Source organism: Euprymna scolopes, chromosome 1, assembly GCF_053919585.1.
Source record: "Euprymna scolopes isolate OS-2025 chromosome 1, ASM5391958v1, whole genome shotgun sequence".
Taxonomy (NCBI): domain Eukaryota; kingdom Metazoa; phylum Mollusca; class Cephalopoda; order Sepiida; family Sepiolidae; genus Euprymna; species Euprymna scolopes.
The window spans coordinates 66,839,878-66,857,986 of NC_136482.1; the positions used below are offsets into that span (position 1 = coordinate 66,839,878).

General features: G+C 33.4%; 1 long non-coding RNA gene across 1 annotated transcript in view; it reads left to right on the forward strand.

Moving 5' to 3' along the window:
• Nucleotides 1-18,109, forward strand: part of LOC145301511 (uncharacterized) — a 2,019,466-nt gene that overhangs the window by 1,345,998 nt on the left and 655,359 nt on the right. The window lies entirely within an intron of this gene.

The following is an 18,109-nucleotide window of genomic DNA, read 5'->3' on the forward strand; positions in this document are numbered from 1 at the left end:
CAAATACTAAGGTGTACTGGAAGCCGATAAGGTTAAGAACACAGAAATGTAAATCAGATGACAACAGAGTATTACTAGGGATATTCTGAAATAGCAACTCCAAAGTCGGAATATTATATATGCAATCAATACCAGAGCAGTATTTATAATTTGATACAACGCTGGTATACTAACCTGGAATGTAAATGATTTAAAGGGCTTGGACAGAAAATGGCGTTAGACGTAACTTTTGCTAAGAAACGAGATGTAGATTATAAACATGAGATGATTGAGGCTTACTCTGTGCTGATAATATTATATGATACATTATATCTATCTATATATATATATATATATATATATATATATATATATATATATATATATATATATATATATATATAAATAAAGAAGGATGTCTTATTAAATTTATTTCTGAAAGAGATGAGCGTCTTCTTTCTGAAGTGGAAATAAGAATTGTATTATGTTTCGGGATTTGAAAATGGCACAGGTTGGAAGAGAGATGGGAAAGCATTTGGTAAAAAAAAAAAAAACTGCACAGTAATGTAAGCTGAAATTGGTTGGTAAATTGGGATCTTAATTAATGTAATGAGAGTACTTATATGGTAGCTCAGTAAGAAGCCACTGTGTGTTTGTGCACTAACCTGTGTGATTTTATCAATAAATAACGGCATGCCCAACAATATTTTCCTGCCCTCGCCTGTCCAAAATTAAACTGATTTTCTAAACTGCCAAAGATGAATACAAATTCATCTTAGTTGGGTTGGGACGATAGCTCGATGATGTTGATTCTGAAAGTTATCGCAGTTGAAGCTTTCATGAAAATGCGTATGAAAAACCTTTCTATCTATACTTCAGTCATAATATAACTATTTGTGCTATTGAGTATTTTGTATATAAAACTCTGAGTCCCATTTGATTAACATGTGTAAATTCTCAATAATGTAATTACTAATATACACACTACTCTCTCTCTCTTTCTCTCTCTCTCTCTCTCTCTCTCTCTCTATATATATATATATATATATATATATATATATATATATATATATAAATATATATATATATATGTGTGTGTGGGTGTATGTGCGTGCGTATTTGGGCAGTATCTTTTTCGTGCATAATTCGTTAGTTGAATAAACGTTTTTAGCCTATTTCTACATTGGCACGACATTGTCTAGGAGATTAGCATTACATTGTTCTGCACAAATCTTGAAACACCCGACAAACCAGCATGCTGTTCCCATGTTCCAGTTTAGAAAGCTCCTAGTTCATAGCATTAATATCCTTATAAAATGTAACAATAAACGTAAACTTGAGATACCTTACGCTGTACTAATAAAAACTTACAAAAAAAACTAACAGTAACAAAATAAACTTTAGCATAGCCTTACTATTTTGACGTGTTAATTAAAAAATTATTAGCCAATGAAATTAAGCATCCATAATATAAATAGTAAACAAAAACTCCTACCAGTTTAATAAATCTGTGAAGTTTAATCCAGAATGTTTTGAAAGTACTTGGACAAAGAAAAATTATGGTCATTACATCAGCCAGTTCCCACTTGAAGTCAAAAACTACAATACGAAAAATAGAAAGGATTTAATGCAAAATTAATAAGCTAAAAACATCTATTCAATTTAACGAATTATATATATATATATATATATATATATATATATATATATATATATATATATATATATATAGGGTGCGGCATAAATAACGCCCCTTTTATATCTTATTATATTTATGTATATTTTCTTTAACTAATTCTTAAACATTTATTTTTTTCAGATATTTTTTAAACCATGAGATTAGCAATTGAACAGAGAGTAAAAGCAATACAATTGTATTATCAAAATAATAATAATGGTGCTAAAACTGTAAGATTGTTATCAGATGAATATGACATCCCAAGAGTGCAAAGCCGAAATATCAAAAGCTTGATTAAAAAATTTGAATCCACAGGAAGTGTAAGGGATGCTCAAAGATCCGGAAGGCCAGTTGTTGCAACGAGCTTAGAAAAGTCCAATGAACTACAAGAATCGTTGCTGCATACTCCTCAAAAATCCAGTAGACGTCTTTCTACAGAGTTAGCAATCAGTGATAGGAGTGTTCGCAGAATATTGAAGAATCTAAAGATGAGACCTTACATTCCACGTGTTCTTCAAAGTTTGCATGATGGAGATCAAGATAGACGATTACAATTTTGTGAAATCTTTTTGAATAAAGTTAATGAAGATATAACTTTCCTTGAAAAGATATGGGGTCAGATGAAGCAACCTTTAAGTTAAATGGGCATATCAATCGCCATAATTGTGTGTATTGGAGTAATGAGAATCCTAATATCATCTTGGAAAAGGATGTTAATTCGCCAGGAGTAACAGTTTGAGCTGCCATTTCTTGTATGGGATTAATAGGGCCAATATTCTTCGAGGGTACTGTGAATCAAAATAATTATTTGCATATGCTTCAAACGGAATTTTGGCCAAGAGTTGAAAATCAGACTGATATTTTTTTCAACAGGATGGGACTCCACCACATTATGGGTTAAGAGTTATGGAATGGTTAAATGAAAATTTTGAAGATAGGTGGATAGGACGAAGGGGACCAATTGAATGGCCATCACGATCTCCAGACTTAACGCAACCAGATTTTTTTTTTGTGGGGTATATTGAAAGATAAAGTTTACAAACAATTCAGGAATTAAAAAAATCAATTTCAGATAAATTTCATGAAATTACCATTGAAGAGTGTAAAAAAGTGTGTAAAAGTGTCGCTGGTAGAGTTCAAAATTGTATGGAACATGATGGAGAACATTTTGAACATCTGAGTTAAATTTTAAAGTTAATAAAGTTGGTATCCTTTTTTTCATTAAATTTATTTTGATTTTATTTTTATTGACTAATTTTGTTCCCAAAAGTCGTTTTTTTAGTTCAGAAGATCATTACTGTAAAGATCACCAATGTGGATATTGAATTAGATATTTAATAAATTTGAGATATACCTTTTACTTTTATTTATCTTTAAATTGCATTCATATTATAAAGAAAAAAAGGATATTAAGAAAGGGCGTTATTTATGCCGCACCCTGTATATATATATATATATATATATATATATATATATATATATATATATATATATATATATATATATATATATATATATATAAATGTATGTATATACATGCACCATATATTTATATATTGGGAGAAAGAGAGATTTGCTTACTGTAGTTTTACATTTATTTTTAAAGAAATTTGGTAGATCAACAGAAATTAGACAAAAATTAGATTATAATACAGCTGTTTAGATGTGAATGAGATTAAAACACTTGACGTCATGAATATAGTTATGCTACTATAAAACCTGATTCGTTTACTGATCATGTCGAAACAAATATTAGTAAATATATATATATAATATATATTATTTTAGTTCATTAATTTACATAACAAATAGTGAAAAATAGTAATATCTTATGTTAAAACATTAATTACATATATATTAAATAGAAATATATAAGAAATCCTGTAATTTCACCCCTCTCGACACTCCATGAAAATAATTACAGGGCATTGGTTTATTACCACAGAATAAAAACAAAGATGATAGAACGAATAAAGAGAGGCTGAGCCATTCATAGTGAACAAAGGGTACAAAATCTTGAGTAGAATTCGTGTTACTTAATATATAGATGGCAGTCAATGGCAGATATAAGTTGGTACTCAAAGTAAACGACTGTTGAAAGAACGCATAAAACAGTTTATAATATAAAAAGACTTGCTACTGGTAAAATCGTTCATATTTCTCAGTGAGTGGTCTCGGGTTATTTGAGAAGTCATAGTGAGTAATAAATAATAAGTACTGCTTGACATTCAACATTTCTCCTGAGTGAACGTAATTCATTGTGTCTAGAGAATCCTAACTCTGTCCTTCATTATATCAATGATTTGATTATATCGATTTCTTTCTTTACCTTCCATTTACTTGATTGACTTTGAGAATTCTGAAAAAATGTATGACTCAGCTTACAGGAAAATACTTCACATTTTCTTTAATAGTTTACTTTGTATTTTTTTCTCTTGATTTGCTTTGAAAACTTTCTCTGAGATTGCGCTCATTCCATATAATCAACTTATCTCTCCGCGACAATATGTTGTCCAGTGATGAAAAAATGACAACAAACGAAATGAGAAATAAAAGTATATTTTGAAATGAGAAAAACTAACTTTCTAAACAATCGGCAAAGGTGAATTTTCTCAACGGATCAATAAAATAGTGCAAGATGCTTCGCTTTTGTGTCAGTCTAAATTTTTGATTCCTAATCTTTTCAGGGTATAATAGCAAATACACTGTGGATAACGTGTTTCCTGCCTTCCACGTACAATGAATATATATATACATATATACATATATATATATATATATATGTGTGTGTGTGTGTGTGTGTGTGTGTGTGTGTTTGCTATTAACGCATATTATCAAATAAAAAACATAGTCATACAATTTTATAACATTGTAATCTATCAAGGGAAATTAACATTTAGCAATTTTTACGGCTATGTGAACGCGTTCCAGGAAACACTTTATTATCAAAACTGAATTTAAATAACATTTTAAAACCTATATAGTTTTCAATGTCATCATATGTTTATATATTTACAGGCTCATCATACAGTTTATATATTTAACAATTTGTGACTTACCATTTTAAGTCACATTCAATAGATATATTTTCTAACACATCATAAATATTGATTAATAAACGGATAAAATTACTTTCCATAAATTGTATATTTTTTCACACTGTCAGAAATCAGAAAATAAAAACATTATGTATCTAGCAGTTATACCTAGAATATTTTTCGCAGTTTCTATCACAATCCACTATACAATTCTCATATTGACAAATTATTAAAGCATTAGCTGATAACTACGAAATGAAAACACTTGTTTTAATGATTAATGATGGTAAATCTAAATGAATGAACATGTATTAATTTTTAATGAGAAATGCCTACCTATATATAACGTCAAAAACAAAACAACAAAATATAACAAAAGATACTTTACAGGAATCATTTTAAATTGGTGCATTTCCACAATATTAGATTGAATTAAATATACTCCACATCTAGGCCCGTCATCTCGCCATCTATGTTTCAAAATTCATAATGATGGATTGATTAATTTAGGACTAAATCTTTGTACATACAAAGATACAAACAGTTACACACATTAAAGTTTACATATTTAACAAGAGGAAAAAGAGAAGTACAGAGAGAGCAGAGGGAGAAATATTGTAAGGTCTTGTTACGCATGTGAGGCCTACTCATGTATGAACTCTTGCCTAGTTACAAGTAACTTTGCCAGAAATCAAGGAAGCATAAAAGTTATAGGCTGCTGGAATGCTGAAATAATTTTTTTCAGGATAGTAAAATAAAAGAAAATAATTATTTTAGCGAAAGATGATAGCGGAGTAGAAAAGGGGGAGACCGCTAGAGATAGAAATAGAGAGAAAGTAGCAATTGTAAAAGTAAGAAGTCCCTATATCATTATACATTTATTAAATTTTATACGATCCCGAGCAACGCAGGTTAGCCCTTCTAACCACACACAACACGCACACACACAAACACACACATACAAATATGTATATATATATAATATATATATATATATATATATATAAATATATATATATATATATATTTATGAACATACATGCATATATATATATGTATATTAGTTTACAGGATAATCAACATAATTTTGTCAGCTGTTATTGTTATAAAGGGTGACCAAAAGAAACCGGCCCCAACTCTAATTAGGCCCCGTTTCTTAGTGTTTTGTCCGAAAGAAATGAAACTTTGGTCATAACTAGTTTATTATATTCAAAACATCACATCAAAATACAAGGGTCTTTGGCCTTTTTTCTCTGTTCTACAGCATATGTTCTAGATGGCCTCAATTTAGCTTTTGTTTTTTTGGGGGGTCATCCTGTATAAACGTCAAACCATTTTCCCATCTCGTGAAAGGGATATAATCATTTTGATTGTCTTTCTATTTTAACGTGCCCATTCCTGAGTCATACTACATCCTCATCAGCTCCCAATTATACTTTCGTTTGATATAGAGGTTTTGACACATCTGATTTCATGGACTACTTTAGCTACTGAGCGCTGTATTAATTTGTCTTTATTATAGCAACGTCCTTCCACGTTTTAAGGTCTCGCCATAATAGCGGTTGCAAGTGCAAAAAGTACAATGAGAGAACCAATAAAACACAGCCTCACAATTAATGTTTTTTAACGTGCTTTATCTGTTACATGTCATATGTGTCTATATATCTATTTATATCAATATATATATACAAAAGTGAAAGTGTCTGTGTGTGTATCTATGTATCTGTGTGTGTGTCTGTATACATTTCCCTACGCAATATCTCTGTCATTTTTTAATCTACAGACCTGAAATTTGATATACACGGTACTGAAATTTGGAAAAATCCATGTGATCGGTTTTTGGAAAGAAATTTGGCGATTAAGGGGTCAAAGTTCAACGATTTGACCTTTGAGAACTCTACCAAACTCCTCCAACAATTTTGGGTCTACGCACTTGAAATTTTAGATATAAGTTCCTTGGACATGGATCTTAATAACTTGATTTGAGCCCTAAACAATAGATTTTAAGTGGTCATAATAGGGGTCAAAGTTAAAAAAATTGACCTTTTTTTTTTGTTCAGCATACACCTCAAAACACCCGGGCAACGCCGGGCACCAATTGCTAGTATATCTATAAATGTGAAAGTGTCAGTGTGTGTGTGTCTGTGTCCATTTCCTTAGGCAATAACTCTGTCAATTTTTAGTCTACAGACTCGAAATTTGATATACATGGTACTGAGATTTGAGAAAATCCATGTGATCGTTTTTTTTGGCCAGACATTTTGGCGATTAAGGGGTCAAAGTTCAACGATTTGACCTTTGAGAAATCTACCAAACTCCTCCGACAATTTTGGGTCTACGCGCTTGACATTTTAAATATAGGTTCCTTCGACATGTATCCAACTTAATAACTCGATTAGAGCCCAAAACAATAAATTTTAAGGGGTAATAATAGGGGCCAAAGTTTTAAAAAAATTGACCTCTGCGATCTCTTCTAAATTACTCAGACAAGTTCTGGTCTAAATATTTGAAATTTTACATAAAGGGTATTCAGAGATAGCGTTTTAAAGTTCGACCTTTCATACTACAAATATCGAAAAATTGTCTAAAAACATCAATATCTTCCAGTTTAATTAGAAACTTTTCTCAGGGGGTGTCACTTTTTTCGTCGATATTTTTTAAATTTATCCTCTCCTTTAGATTGTCTAGCCTTAATTTGTTAAAATGTCGTTTCCGGTTTGGCGGTGGTCGTAAGAGCATAAACGTTAGTTCCTTTGCGGTACGGGTTCGAGCCTGCCTTCCTACTACTACCACCTTTTTTTTTTTTTTGCTCAACATACACATCCACATAATCGGGCAACGCCGGGCTGAAATGCTAGTAAATCATTATTTTTCGCTTCATTCAGTACACTGTATGAACACTGTATGAAGCGAAAAATAATAATAGACAAATTGTTTACTGAGACTAATATGATAAAATGCATATCAGAAATTGTTAAAATAGTTAAAACATGCGCGAACATTTATTACTGGAATAAATAACAGATCGCCTTATTTAATTCTGTGTGTGTGAGCAGTCAGCAACAATCCTATTCAGGGTTTAACCGGCTTCCTCCTTCGGAGGAAGTTTCATTGGAGTATGGAATCCACAAGCGGTCCCAAGCCGCATGTATATCCTCGTTAGGGGAGATGACGACGTTAGGTTTTTGCAACTTTTTGCAGGGAGGTGTCGACGTTCTTCTACATACACCACCTGGAATTCCCAAATTGGTCACACATTTTAGTAATGACCAGGCTCAACGTTGCTTAACCGGTAATCTGACTGGAACCGGTGTGTCAACGTGATTATGCCGTATTTTAATTAGATTATTAGGAATAAATTATAAATATATATAAATATATAAATATAAATATATAATTATCAATTATATTCAACTCGTATAAATTCCATAAAGTATTAGGCCAGTATTCGCTGCGTTTGCTATCGAATTAAACTGTTCTCTAAAACAAAACCTCATTGTGACGTAAATTGCTACTTGACAGTTTAGATACAATTGGGACTATTGAATGTTATTATGCCACCTATATTTCGCTAGACAAATTGTTAACTGAGACTAATTCCCCGGGTGAAATATCGAGATAATGAGAAACATCTTTGTAAACTGTGAAAAATGTTCGGACCAGAAGAGACGTTGCAAGCCTGTCTTTGTTTTATCGTTATTTCGATGGTAGGTGCTCGTCTGAACTCCAATCCCTCGTCCCCCCTCGCCAATCTTTCACAAGAAACACTCATCTGGCGGAAACTACTGTCAATAATTTTCCCCACTCTTTATCTGTGCCTAAATCCAAACGTAGATTCCATGAGCAAAGCTTCTTTTATAGAACTGCACGCGAATGGAACTCTCTGCCGCTTGCCTGTTTCCCACCTGACTACAACTTTCAAGTCCAACATAAACAAACTCCTGACAAACCGCCCCCTTAAATAAGACACTCTATCAAAACCCCCAATACTAATGATTACTACAATACTATATCATTGATTACTGTACACGCAATAATCCTTATCCCTGAGTGGCCTTCATAAGTGGTGACCCCGATGTAAAAAAAAAAATTGGAAGCAAATATAATATCAAAACTGCGCATGTTATGACACACAATAAAACTCTAACATATTTCGATTCATTTAAAACAAAGTAATGTAAATTATAAAATAGGTAAAGCTAAAAACCAATCTTAACTTTCTATTAAATAGAACGTTAACATAATTTTACGTCTTGATATACTTATCATATCAACAATCGCGGGTAAAGAGATTAAAATGGTAAAGCATTGCCTAAATATATACATACTAGCAAAAGTACTCGTAGTTGACTGGGTTCAAAAACAGCCTACACAAAATGGACTCTGATTTGTGAAAGTATGATAGGTTATGAAAAGGAAGGGTTGTAAATTTGGGTTGAATTTGGGGGTATCAAAACCAAAACAAAATATTATGAAACTAAAAATAAAATAGATAAACCCTATAATTTTATTATACCATATTTCTTCAAACTGAAACATAATTATCAAAGCATACTTACACAGATAGAAAGGAAAAGTGTGTATTAAAGTTTGTGCCTATTTCCATTCTATGGAGGCCAGGCGCGAACGCAGATCCTACAATTTTATTATACCAGCCCTATTTAAGTTAAAACATACTTATCAAAGTATTCTTATGTAGATCTATATCAACAACACTTGTAAACGTTTTTTTTTTTAATTTTTTAATTTTTTATTTCCATACTTTATGGACCAGGCGCGAACGCAGACCTTACAATTTTAATGAACCACTGTTCTACCAGATCAAACGTACCCATTCATGTGCCTCGATACATCTTCTATGATTATATGTAATTATTTTTTTTTAAATTGTCAATCATATAGGAGCCTATTCGTGACCACAAACACACACGCACAGACACACACGAACATTCAGCTTTACACATATATATATATATGTGTGTGTGTGTGTGTTTCATTCAAACACAGTAGTGTTTAAATATATGGTTAAGTGTCAGCTTCAGTGATTTAGAACTGTTTTAAAACTTTAGCGTTCACTCATTTTTCGACCAAATTTCAAACAATTATTACAGTTTATAGATCACCATCTCATCTATATAATAAAAAAAATGATATTTCGCTGACTAAACAATTTTATGGTGTTTTATCTAGTGTTCAAAATCGTAAAAATAAGTAAGGAGGTGAGCAACGCGTTTAATGATTGGTTTCTATAGCTACCACGTCGCTTCAGCGACTACTCTTGCTACTAACTCATTGCCGTAAGAAGTGAAACAGACAAAATAAAAGCATGTAAGGGAGATGATTAGGGAGATTTTATTAAAAGCACACGAGTGCCGTATATTGTTGTTTTTTTACATATGTGTTTATGGAGGGGGGAATAAGACTAAAATTGAGCAAATAACAAGTAAATTTATTGGAATGGTGGAAAAATCATGGAGTACAATAGAAAAATGAGAGCATGAAGAGAATTGTGGCTAAGATTAAACACGGAAAAGTAAAGGACTAGTTGTTAAAACTGGAAAAGGGCAAGATATTCTAGTAAAAATTTAAATAAATGTAAAACTTAAAATATTGCAGCATTAAGATTTATTTTGAAATTCAGTTTATAACATTACGGAATCAATTCTTTATGCTGTAATAATTTAAGTTATAATTTTATTATATTTTTTCATTTCCACTTTTAACAACTACTCCTTAACCTTTCCGTGTGTAAACTTTACTTTTCATGGTCGAATTTTTCTATTGTAATATATATATATATATATATATATATATATATATATATATATGTATATATATATATATATGTATGTATATGAGGAGCATGCAATAAGTAATGCCCCTGACCCTCTTTCCATAGGAGTGGAGAAACAAAGCTTTGCACAGTTATTAGTCTTTATCTACATAGAAAACACCTAGTTATGCATTTCTCCTATCGTTTGATGCAGCTCTGGACACTGTTTTTGTAGAACACCCCAGGTTTGTCCTCCAACCACGACGTGTAAATTTGTGCTTAGTCACAGTCGTAGCGCTGTGGAAAAATGCATGTTTTTTGTTGGGATTTCACTGTTTGAATTAATACGAAGGAAAGGAAAAGGAAGGATAGAAGGAAAAAAGGGAAATTACTTTTATTACTATTATTATCATTATTATTATTATTATTATTAGTAGTAGTAGTAGTAGTAGTAGTGGTGGTAGTAGTGGTGGTATGTTTTATTGTTACTGTAGTTGTAATTGTACGTGTCGTTTTTGCTGCCATTGATATTGTTGTTGTTACTGATATCATTATTACTACCGATATTAATGTTACTATTATCATTGTAAATTTTATTTCTATTGTTGTTGGTGGTGGTAATGGTAATAGTGGTGGTGGAGGAGAAAGGTCGGGAGGGGAACTTTAACCTTGGTGGGGAACCCTCCTAGAGATGATCTCTCGATAAATCTATTGGTGGTAGTGTAATCTAAAATTCACTAACCCCATTTATGGGAGAATGATGTGAATGAGGCTGGAACATCTTGCGATGGTCTCACGTCCCACTGGTCAACAGAGTGGGTCCTGTCGTCATCATACACCTGTTCGAAATTCTGAGGATGTGATGTTTGCCACAGAGGTGCCCAAGAAACGAAGGGAGTTGGAACAGGGAATGTCAAAAAACCATGGCCGGATGAGGAAAGAAGAGTAGTGGGGATGCTTTGTAAGAAGTGGAAGTACCAAATCTAGCGGATATATCCAAAAAATGGGAGAAGAATGGGAATCGAGAGGAGGAGGAGCTAGAAGTGTCACGAGTTTGGTATCCCAGTTAAAACAAATTAAAAATAACAACCTACTTTCAGTAATTGCAAGAGAAGAGATTGAACGGATGGTTAGGAATGAAATGAATAACGAAAGTAACATTGATGAAACGAGCTCTGATGAAAGAACTGGGAAAGTGGAAGTGCAGAAGGGAAATGTAAGCGATGGTGGGAGGCGGACAACTGAGGAGGAATGGAATTCCATGGTAAGGGGAAGTGATGAGAAGGAGTTTGAAGGATCTAAGGCAGATGAGATCATTGACTCTGAGACAATGATGCCAGTGAAAGGACCAGATGTATGGAGAAGTGGTGATGAAGTCCGAACTTTAACTTGTGTAGAAAAAGAAGTACTTCAGAGAGGTCCTTAATGACGAAATCATAGAGATTCCAAGTATGAAGAGTAGTGATAGGCGGAAGGTGAAAAACGAGGTAAAAATAGTTCAAGGAGTAATTCACAACATCATAAGAAAGAACATATCGATTACGGAACTTAATAGGCTCCTGTATGTCATACGTTATTGCGAATCGTCTTGGCTTAATACAGAAGAAAAAGAGAGAAATGAAGTATAGAAGGCCACATTGGCAGAGGCGGCTTGAGGAAAATATTAAACGGTGGCGGAAAGACATTAGTAGAATCGAAGAAATAAGAAAATGAGTTAAACTAGGACAGAAAGCCAAGGACGAGCTTGAAAGGAGGTATAGATTGCTGGAAAAGGAAACCATGAGCGCTCAAACAATGTTGAAAGATAAGATCCACACTGGTGGTATGAAAATTCGGAACTTTTTTTGAAAAAGTGTTGCGTTTCGGCAGAACAACCTTTTTTTGGAACACTCAGTCTCAGCTGTATAAAGAATTAAATAGGCGGGAAATAACAACACTCCAAATGCAAAGATGCCAGGAAGTTCTGGAGTGGAATTTGGTCTGCCGAAGGGCGATATAATAAGAAGGCTAGCTTGTTGAGAGAAGTCAGAGAAAGTCTATCAGGAATGCAGCAGATGAAAAACGTTGAGATAACCATCGATGGCATTAAGGCTGGCATATGAAGGATGACAAACTGGAAGGAAACTGATCCAGATGGAGTGATGGGCTTCTAGTTTAAACAGTTTCCATGCCTTTATCCACCTATAGCTACTACACTGCAAAGGGTTGTAAAGTCGGAAGGTGTCCCTTATTGGCTTGTGAATGGAAGAATAACACTGATTAGGAAAGATACTGCTAAGGGAACAGATGCCAATAATTATAGACCAATTACATGTCTACCACTGATGTGGAAACTGTTGACTGGAAATTTTGCGGAGAAAATTCATGAACAGCTTGAGAGTGATGGTGTTGTTCCTGGCGAAGAGAAGGTGTGTCGAAAAGGCTCGAGAGGTACCAAATAGCAACCACTAATTGATAAAGCATTAATGCAGGATGTTATGAAGAAGAAGAGGAATCTGAGCGTAGCATGGATCGATTACAGAAAGGCTTATGACATGGTTCCTCATTAATGAATACATGAAACACTATTGATGATGAAGGTTGTTGAGAATGTGGTATGGCTTTTGGATGGACAATTGAAAAAACTACAAATCCCCGATGTTTTAGGCGACCTTCACACCTCTTCAATTGTAGGTACCACCAACATCCTTAGGAAAACCCTTGATCTTTGAAGCTCCTGGTTTGAAGCCGGGATTGAGGGAAATCCTCTCGAAATGAACCCCATCCCTTTCCAGAGAGACGTTGATAAACGAAATCAGAATTATTATTATTATTATTATTATTATTATTATTATTATTATTATTATTATTATTATTATTATTATAAAATAATTATAACAAAAAAGAAAACAAAAAAGAATCTAATTCATTAAGCTAAAATCGCAATATATATATATATATATATATATATATATATATATATATATATATATATATATATATATACACGAGCAAACAGTTAATAAAACCTGTTAAAACCCCTTTTGAAATGAGTTACAAACATATTTAATCTGAAAAGTAAACACTAGATAAGTGGATAGTCCTTAATCCGCGGAGTTTCGAATAAATACTTTCCTTCTCATCAAAGGGTAGGAATTAGCAAAATGCGGGATCGGATTTTGCATGCAAAAGTATTTGATGAAACAACATGTCAGTCAAAGATCTTACTTGATAAAAAAAGTGAAGCAGAGGTGACGAAAAAGGTTATTACTGGTGAATGGATAGTCTGGTGGAAGATAAATAATCCAGTGACGGTAAAATCACTATATATATATATATATATATATATATATATATATATATATATATATATATATATATATTGATTTATATAAACTCCTGAGAATAAGCAAATTGAAACTGTGCAGTGTGCTCAGTTTCAAATTTCTCCTCATATACCATATGTTGTACTAATGTCAGGGTGTGATTGTCTCGAAAAAATAAGTACGTTCAAGGAAAGTTTAATTTATTTTGTGTTTTCGTTATTGGCCTACACACTGCAGCAAGCTGAGTAAGCGAAATCAACTATTGGGAGGGTTTTACATTTCCTGTTTATTAATAAAAATGACCTTTACTTTGAGTACATTTGTTTTAAATAGAATGATCTATGAATACCTATGCTTTTAATTTTAAAATGTTAACATCGCTTTGTTTTGTACTTGTGGTCATAATATAGTTGGTATGTTGCTTGTTTTTTACAGCATATCAACCCTTTTCAGATTATTTGATACCGAATACAGTGATTTGAGAGAAAATATTTTAATAGAATGTATTTATTTTTTTTATTTTTTCAAGTCGGTTTCTATTTAACCACTAGTTGAGACCCTAACAGGTACTACCGCTCCGGGACAGAGTGGACCTGGGAGCAATGGCTATTAAGGGTTTGATACACATTCACCAAAGCCCACATGCTGGGTCCTCACCATTAGATATAGTTTAAGGTCCTATCTAGGCCCAATAATATAGTAATATGAACAGTTCAACTACATTTGTACATATCTATCTATAATATATATATATATATGTATGTATATATATATATATATATATATTTTTTTTTACTCCCACCAGGTTGTATTTTAACTTGATAAACGAAATAGAAAAATGTATTTGGTGGAAATGTCACTTTTGACGGTAATTCTTGGCCTACGAGGGTGATTACAGAAACATGTATGCACATATGTAGCCATTAATGTTTGTATAAATAAAATTAATATATATATATATATATGTATATATATATATATATATATATATATATATATATATATATATATATATATATATATATATATGGTGGTGATTGATGGAGGATTTGGGTTTTTTTATATTAATAGTTAGTCCTAGCTGTTTGTACGCCCTCGTGAAGGCAACCAGTGTACACTGTAGGTCCTCTTCTGAGAGGGCTACAAGGGCGTTATCGTCTGCATACTGTAGCTCCATAATGGATATGGTGTTCGTTCGACCTTTGGCCCTAAATCTGTTGATGTTAAAAAGTCGGCCGTCGGTTCTGTACATAATCCGAACTCCATGGGGAAGATGTTTGTCCGTAAGATGGAGGATAGTAGTAATGAAGATGGAGAACAGGGTTGGGGCAATGACACATCCCTGTTTCACTCCCGTGTCAACCCTGAAGGGCTCTGTTTCATCTCCACTACTACTGAGGACTGTAGCTGACATATTGTCATGCAGCAGTCTCAGTACCCGAATGTACCTCTCTGGGCATCCAAACCTTGCAAGAACCAGCCAAAGGGCTTGACGGTTCACAGAGTCAAAGGCTTTAGTAAGGTCTATAAAAGACATGTATAATGGTAAATTTTGCTCCCTGCACTTTTCTTGGAGTTGACGAGCAGTGAAGATCATGTCCATCGTGCCTCTATTTGGTCGAAAGCCACTTTGGGACTCGGGAAGGATGGTTTCTGCAAGGGGTGTAAGCCTGTTGGCCAAAACCCGAGCTAGGGCTTTCCCTGTGGTAGAGAGGAGAGAAATGCCCCGGTAGTTCCCACAGTTTTCCTTGTCTCCCTTCTTAAAGATGGATACAACTAGGGCATCTCTAAGTTGTGCAGGGATTTTCTCTTGTTCCCATATTTTGAGCAGCAGGGCATGGATGTGTCTGAGAAGATCAGGCCCGCCTTTCTTCAGGATTCCTGCTGGGATGCCGTCAGAACCAGCCGCCTTATTGTTTTTCATCTTCCTAATTGCATCCCGCACCTCTTCCAGACTGGGTGGTTCTCCCATGCTCTCAATTATGGGCTGTTGGGGGAGTTTTTCAAGGGCCTCCATCTCTGGAGTGGTGTCCCTGTTCAGAAGATCCTTGTAATGCTCTTTCCATCTATTTGTTATTTCTCTCTTTCCTTTCAGCAGCGTGAGCCCATCCTTAGACCGAAGGGGGGTCAGAGAACGGTAGCTGGGGCCGTATACCACTTTTGTGGCTTCAAAGAATCTTCTGGTGTCCCCAGAGTCAGCAAACTGCTGGATCTCCTGAGCCTTCTTCATCCACCAGATGTTCTTCAGCTTCCTGACTGTCGATTGGACAGCCGCTTTAGCCTTGGCATGGGCAGCTCTTTTAACCTTGCAATTGATGTTATTCTGCCAGGTGATAAAAGTTTGCCTCTTGGTGTCTATAAGCTGTTGGATTTCGGTATCGTTTTCATCGTACTAATCCTGATGTTTCCGCTTTTTCTGCCCTAGGATGCTTATACTGGAGTCCATGATGGCAGAAGACAGCTTGTCCCCCCCCCAAACATCTCCATTGACAACGCTAGACTGGAAAATGTGGACCACTTCCCATACCTAGGCAGCATCCTATCATCAAAAGCCAACATAGATGATGAAATACAACACCGTCTCAGCTGTGCCAGTGGGGCTTTCTCAAGGCTAAGGAAGAGAGTATTTGAGAACCGTGACCTTCTGGCAAAGACCAAAATCATGGTATATAAAGCTGTCTTGATGCCCACTCTTCTCTATGGATCGGAGACCTGGACCACATACAGGAGGCACGTAAAAACCCTGGAGACGTACCACCAAAGATGCCTCCGAAAAATCCTCAGAATTAGTTGGAAGGACCGACGCACCAACACCAGCGTCCTGAGTGAGGCTGACATTCCCACTATCACCGCTACTGTTGCTCAACGCCAGCTCAGATGGACTGGTCATGTTGTCCGAATGCCGGATCTCCGCCTCCCAAAACAGATTTTCTACTCTCAGCTTGTTGAGGGAAAGCGTGCCCAGGGTGGCCAAAAGATGAGGTATAAGGACAACATCAAAGCAAATCTAAAGCGGTTTCACATGGACCTTAAGACATGGGAGGACGTGGCTGGGAGCAGGTTGGCATGGAGGAGCGCTGTCCACAAAGGTGCTGCGCTTTATAGTAGTGACTTAAATAAAGCTGCTGAGGATAAACACAAGCACAGAAAGGACAGATTATTAACCAGACACACCCAACCCCACCCCACCACCACTACCTTTATCTGCCCAAATTGCACAAGACAAATTGGGTCTAGGATTGGGCTCTATGCTCACCTGAGGACCCACAGAAGCTACAACGGAGGACAGTCTTACTCGGACACGAGTGCCCGCCGATGATATATATATATATATATATATATATATATATATATATATATATATATATATATATATATATATATATATATATATATATATATATATATATATATATATATATATATATATATATATATATATATATATATATATATATATATATATATATATATATATATATATATATATATATATATATATATATATATATATATATATATATATATATATATATATATATATATATATATATATATATATATATATATATATATATATATATATATATATATATATATATATATATATATATATATATATATATATATATATATATATATATATATATATATATATATATATATATATATATATATATATATATATATATATATATATATATATATATATATATATATATATATATATATATATATATATATATATATATATATATATATATATATATATATATATATATATATATATATATATATATATATATATATATATATATATATATATATATATATATATATATATATATATATATATATATATATATATATATATATATATATATATATATATATATATATATATATATATATATATATATATATATATATATATATATATATATATATATATATATATATATATATATTATGTACGGCATAATCACGTTGACACAAGGGTTCTCGTCAGATCACCGAAGTTAAGCAACGTTGAGCCTGGCTAATACCAGATGGGTGACTATTTGGGAATTCTAGGCGCTGTATGTGCTCTCCGCTTATCTCGGCATTGTTTACAGTCGTCTTGTACCTTAACTTGCCACTGGTATGCAACAATGTTGACTCAGGAGCGTCATGGTTAGAGATTGCGAAACTCTTGCCACACAAATTTCACGCGCAGGCACCCTTACAATGGGTATCCATAGTCTGTCAAGACTGAAGGAAGCCTTTTGTATATATATATATATATATATATATATATATATATATATATATATATATATATATATATGCGTGTGTG